Source organism: Haliaeetus leucocephalus, unplaced genomic scaffold (assembly GCF_000737465.1).
Source record: "Haliaeetus leucocephalus isolate CR32 unplaced genomic scaffold, Haliaeetus_leucocephalus-4.0 Scaffold140, whole genome shotgun sequence".
In the NCBI taxonomy this organism is placed as follows: Eukaryota; Metazoa; Chordata; class Aves; order Accipitriformes; family Accipitridae; genus Haliaeetus; species Haliaeetus leucocephalus.
This window is the reverse complement of record NW_010972576.1, coordinates 11,842,792-11,849,425: the sequence shown is the minus strand read 5'-3', so window position 1 is coordinate 11,849,425 and position 6,634 is coordinate 11,842,792.

Sequence of the window (6,634 nt, the reverse complement as noted above, 5' to 3'; positions counted from 1 at the left end):
GGTAGTGAAGCATACAGCAGATGACAAGCCTCCAAAAAAACAGACTTCAATAGTAATTGCTCAACCCAACAAGAATATTGGCAGCTACTCTGTTCTCATCTGCAGGAAGGTTTCTGGTTTTGTTAATACAACAGGAGAGAGTAAGAAAGGCTTGGAAATTTCCACTTGCAAACAAGTAAATTGTGTATTTTTCTGAAGTGCCATCCTTTTAAAGGTGCCTGAAAGGTAATATATGCAGGTTATTTATGAAGTGTAAGCTTGCACTTGGAAGTAGACCGGAAACAAAGTCTGGACCCAGTTTACTTGCTCTTTGAACTCTTCAAAATACTGGAGTTCCCAAGTAAGTAGAGGAATCGTGTGGCTAGCTTGAGTCTTATCTTCTGCTACTTGATCCTGTCACAAATGGCATGCTATTGCTGAGCTCAGAGGACTACCTGCCAAAGATGTAGCATTACCACAGGCATCGTGTATTCTTCCCATGACACCGTGGGAAGTAAAAAGCCCTAACAACACAGCATGGTTTTGTAATGACTCTAGTACTGCTTTTTTATGCCTTTGGGGAATGTTTTAAAAATGTGGTTTATGTACCTTGTTCCTAAGCAGGTCCACCGATATAAACAATACAGAATATTGCTGTAAATAGCTGTTCACTGGTGCTATTAAAAGTGCTATGTTTGTTGTGGCAGCTGTCTTTGCGTAACATCTGAGAAATCAAAAGTGTCAATACCAAAGGTAAAGGAAACTCCGGTATCTTTGATCCTGCTATGTGGTAACTGTTGTCACATGTGAACAGAGAAGATACGTATGAAGAACCAGACACAAAATTGTGAGGAAATCAGGTTAAACATATCAACCACTTTCCTTTGGGCTTATCAGCTCACTTGCAGAACTCTTGTACAGTCCTAATAAACTGTTAGAAGCCCTGAATGTGCTCTATCGTGTAGTCTGACAGACAGAAGACACCAGTGTCACAGCAGAGATGGCAGCCCTTTTGCCACTGCTATTGCCATAGCTCAGATGAGCAAGCATGGTCCTACCAGAGGTAAGGAGGTAGCTCCCTGCTGCCGGACTGCACTGCAGATCTGGGGCCTCCTCCAGCAGGTGCTGGCTCCCTTGAGCACCTCATCACCCTCCCCAGAGGGTTTTGGATCAACTCTCTGCTGTGAAGGCAATGACATAGAGTCCCTTCAGGTCACAGCATCTCTACAGCCGTTTGCATCAAAAAACAATGGAAAAAGCATTGCTTAGATTTAAAATGAGAGCTTGTTGCACAGTTGGCTTTTCCCACTCTGTTCTCAGCAAGATGATTTAAGGCCTTGCCTGCACAGAGGTCTGCGGGCTGAACTCCCAACCAGGCTGGCCAAACATCTACTCCAACACCTTTTAGCTCCACTCTTGGCCAGGCCATGTCTGAAAGCTTTTCTAAAAGCTGGGCTCTGAGATGAAATGGTCTGCTAGCTTCTCCTCCCACCACTCTGACTGCAACTTGCATTTAAAGCCTGCAACAACCAGATTTGCAGTCTTGCGCTCTCTCATCCTACCTCCTGCTTCCAGTCCCTGACCTTCTGACAGGTTTACAGATCTGCCTGGAAGGAGATGCCAGAGTGATTCCTGAGGGATTGTTTGTGTGGACAACTCTGATCCAGGACCCCAGAAAAAACAAAAATCTGCCCAGGAGGAGGGATGGGGGAAGCTCAGGTGGCTTAGGGCTGAGTAAAGGAGACCCTTTAAGGGAAACATGTTCAAAGATTACTTAAAATGGTGAATTTGCAGAAAATCTTATCACCATTAAAAGCACACTCAGAGGAAATCCTCACTCTCCTGAGAGCTCTTACAGAGCAAACACCATATGTTAAACCTCTGAGCTGTGAATTGAGGGTGTCCTGTGTTATTTGATGAAGAATGGCTGAGAGGAACTCAGAGGGCCTTGAAAAACCTAATGGACCTTAAGAAAATCATATGGTGCTTCGTCATAGGATAAACATCGGTTGCCCTTTTGGACAGAGCATTGTCAAGAATTATACCAGACAGAACCTTCAAGTATACAGAAGCAATAGTCTGTGTTTGGGAAGGGAACAGTTTCCAAAGTTGCAGTTTGTCCAGTGCCTTTAGCAATACAAAGTTAGAAGGATAAATCTGGCACTGGAGTCTGAGTTTTTATCCATATTAATGACCATGGTCATGTAGCACCAGTAATGAAAGGGGAGGCAACTGCCCATATTCTGATTGTGGCCACCCCTAATTCAGGACTGCAGATCTGTGTCTCTTTTGTAGGATAATGCATACGTTTTATCTTATTAAGGCCCATCACTGTTCTGTGTATAAAATGGTTGTAAGAAGTACCTTATAGTTAATGCATTTTGGAGCCAGTTTGGATGTAAGAGCGTTTGGAACCACACCTGCAGTCACTGTGTGACAGTGAGCTATGGACCAGGTATGTCATACTATTCCTGCTTCACCATTGTATAGACTTGTCAGGGGAATTAATACGAAAGAGCTCTGTAAAAATCTCCAGAACAGAGGCTTGCTGAGGCACTCCCACTATAGAAACAGAACTGTGTTTCTGAATGTTTGCCCCAAGCACCACCATGGTGCAGCTGCAGCCCCAGCTACTCCTTTGCCTCTGACCGCACAGCATGAGGGAGGAAGTGTGCCACCACTCCCACCCCTTCCTCTCCCAAGCAGCAGAGGTAGCAGCTCCTGGCTTGAGGTGCTTGGCACAAAAAATACCTCTTCCTTCTCTCACAGGAAAGAAATAGCAGGGTGCCTTATTCTTCCCTACAGTTTCAAAGTAGCGATTCTGGCACTAGTGGTCTGCATATCTCGTTTTGCATATGTTTGCTCCAAAGGGACTTCTGAGGCTGCGTTTTCATGTCTATCTGCTTAGACTGCTGCAAGACTTGTCTGGGCTTATCTTGAACAAACCGGCTTGCAGACTGCAAGCAGTAGAACTTGGCTGAGTAGACTTTGTGACCATTATTGCTGATACTTGGTAGTTCTCTGTAAGTAATTTGCATCCCGGTTAGTAGCTCTCATCATCTTTGTTCCAAAACTTGCCAAATGTTGGTGGGAACTCGCATGAATACAACTTGCAGTTTCTTTATACAGTTATCCTTACTTTAAGAACACATGAAATAATGGATCCTTACACCGAAAGTACAGCATTTGCAGAAAGAAAATTAAGGCTCAGATACACATTATCTTGAGAAAGTAAAATCAGACATAATGCGATTGGTTATCAGTTATTATTTTGTATGCCTTAGCTTCAGATTCTGGCCTCTAACTCTGTAGATGTATAGACATGCTTAATGCTTTGTGAATCATCCTAACAACAATGTTGTTGCTATCAGATTACAATGATGTTGGGTTGGTCTTGCAAGAGGATATTACTATCCAGGATTGAGACTTAAGTTTCATACTAAAAAAGCAGCTCAATACTCACCAGAAAGCCACTAACCAGTGTTAGCCATACCAGTAATTAGTCAGTAGTTGCACTTGTAAATTAACTGAAAATATTTGTGTTATTCTTGTGGGAAGCTGAAGTCGTGTTCACAGCTGGGACATGGCTTGTAATTCCACCAAGGCCAATACAACTTGTATCACCACTTGAGTTTGGTCCTATGAAATTCTTATCTCAGAACTCCTTTTAAACCTAAAAAATGCCCCCTCATCAGTGGTCACTCATTTGCTAAGCAGAAAACAAAGTGTTTTCATGGTTGCAAAACCATCAAATGAACACAAATAGCATTACAAGCTAGTATGATATTTAGATTGGAAAATATTCTGAGGTAGATAATACCTCTGACTCTATAAATCTTGTTGTGTGTCAGAAAGCTCTATAGCTTCCCCATGGAAAAATACTGCTATCCTATGAATTTCAACTAAAATGAAGTGTCTAGGAAATAACTAGACTTAGGGACACAGATCTTGAACTTTTCTTAGACCACAACTCTATCTCACTAAATGTGTCACGTGGTGAGATTAGCAATGCGATAACTCATGGAACTACAGTCTTCAATGTGCTGCTTAGCCATTTCTCATCTTGAGTCACTCAGACGTGCATTTTTTTCCCTGGAAAATGTCAAAGAATTCATAGATCAAAAACCAGGAGCTGACACAAAGACAGAGGTGCTGGATCTAAGAAATGATTGAACTGAGGAATTGGGATGAGAGCTCTCTACTTGGTGGGAAGTAAGAATTTCAGAGTCTGCAACTATGCCCCTTTGAAGATACAAACTTCTCAAACTTCCTGCACTTACTAGCATTAGACTTTGCCAGCCTTTGGTCAGAGGAAGTCCACTGATATCTACATCTTAGAGATAGGAAGTAGATTTAATCATCCGGATGGGACTTTTTCTCTGATGTCAGTAGTAAATCAAAGCGTTGCCTGGTGTTATGAAGTATGGTGCTACAAGAAACATTGCTTTGTCATTGAAATACTGTCCATTAGTACTCCTGTGACTAGTCAGATGAATTATAAACTAACAGAATTTGAATAACTGTCTTGCCATACTGCAAGAAAAGGTAATATCGCTCCTGCTTAATACTGCCTCAGGCTTTTGTGCCAAAACATCACACTGGAACTCAGTGTTGACTAGTAACTAACAGTGAATTTGAAGTGCTGTCAGTCATCTTGCTCAGCTTCCAGACCTAGGTGGCCAAAGCATGTAAGAAGCAATCCACAAGAGATGGCACAAAGCCAAAGGATGTTTTTTTTTTATCCCTGTTTGTTTAGGATGGGAGACAAAATGTGTTTGTAAATCAGAGGCTGCTGCAGGTGCAGAGGACTCTGTTCCAGCTGGCATTCTGAAAGATCAATTACCTACATCAAAGCTGTTCTGCTGCCTTTGCTGTTTGGTTGCTCATTTCTGAGGCTGCACAGGAACCCTACACACAAAGTGAATTAAAAAGAGCAGGGTTTTGTGTTCAATACCCTCTTCAAATGAGCAGTCTAACCATTAACACCAGACGTCCTAAGTTCTCCTTAAGCTGATCAGATGATAGGACAATGTGAAATGCTTTTGACTTCAAAATGACACTTGACAATGATAATGCTATTCTTGATTGAGAAAGCGAGTGATGTCATGTAATATGATGCTATAGTTGATGTAGGTTGCATTTCTTTTTAAGTTGTTGATTGGGAATGAATGGATTAATAGGTAAACCATCTGAGATTGTTACTGAATTTATCATTATAAATATTACTCTGCAATATTTTCCTCTTGCCTGTGAAGCATTAAAATGCTAAAGGGTGCCAACACGTGGTGTTAGTAGGGTGTTATGACAGTAATATTATAAATGTTTGTACAGGTTGTCACCAATATTTGAAGCCACTTGTAAAAACAGCACCTTAATATAATACATTATTACCATACCCTACTGTAAGTGGTGATGTGCTTTTACTCATTGGTACAGAACCTACGCATTACTAATTATTCCCCTCTTCCCATGGATGGTCTTGCAAAGACACAGCGTTAACAATTCTCTAACAATAGACACAGGGATAACGTTCATGTGGTGAACTATACAGTCATACTAAAATTGTATAGACGTGTTACACTAATTTCTCATTTACCAATAACATTGCTTTTTTTCACAGATCCATTTCAGCAGATGATTTTTTCTTCTCAACACCTACCAGACCTGACAGACTTTTGGAAGCATGTTATCTTGCAGCCTTGTAGGGATGGGAAATGTAATTTTTTACAAAGAAGTCCTCCATCTTTTGAACTAAAAGTATTGCACTTATAGCTGGACCAGGAAACTCCAAAAACCTGAAACATTGAAATGATGAAATTCTTCAGCAAAGAAATGCTATTAATTATGCTGTTAATGCCAGCAGACCATGCAGCCTCTGAATCCCAAACAGCATACGAATACAACTAAGCCCCGTAACTTTACAGTTGGCAGGTTCAATATAAATTCAGACTATGTTAAACTATAAACTCTACGAAACATTGTAAAACAGTTTTTCATGTGTTCCTGTGCGTGTAATGCATATGAGTTCACGTGGGAGGTGATCTGAAGGCACCCATTCAGAATAACCTCCACAGTACAATTGCGGTCTTGCTCCTTGTCGTTACCGCAGCCAATCTAGAACCGTGCCGCTTTCCTGGCTTTTCCCCCTGTGCATGCTATGGGCCGTTGTCGTCTCCTCCCTCACACCAGCCAGGCCGTGTTACTCCTCACTGACTCGGCACTGGCCGGCCCGTGTCACCCCACGGCTGTCGGAGGTAGGGAGCCCCCCGGCCCGGCACCTCTGCGTTTTGTGCGAGGCCACGGCTGGGGCAACCCGGCGGGGGCTTTGCCGAGGGAGGTGGAGCGGGAAGAAAGAACGGAAGAAACCTCGACTTTTCCTTACAAACCCGCAGCCAAGCGACGGGCTGGTCGGATACCGTCACTCCTCACGGGCACCTAACACAAAACGAACCGCATTCACCTCAGCGCTGACAGGTGCGGCCCCCTCCCCCGCCCCCGCCGGGTCTGCCCCAAACGGCCGCTCCAACGGCCACCCGGAGGCCCGCCGACCCCGTTACGTAACCCAGCTGGCAGCCGCCGCCGCAGACAAAGGCCGGCGGGCACAGCCCCCCTGCCATCAGCCCCCGCGGGAACCGCTTCACCGCCGCCCCCTTCG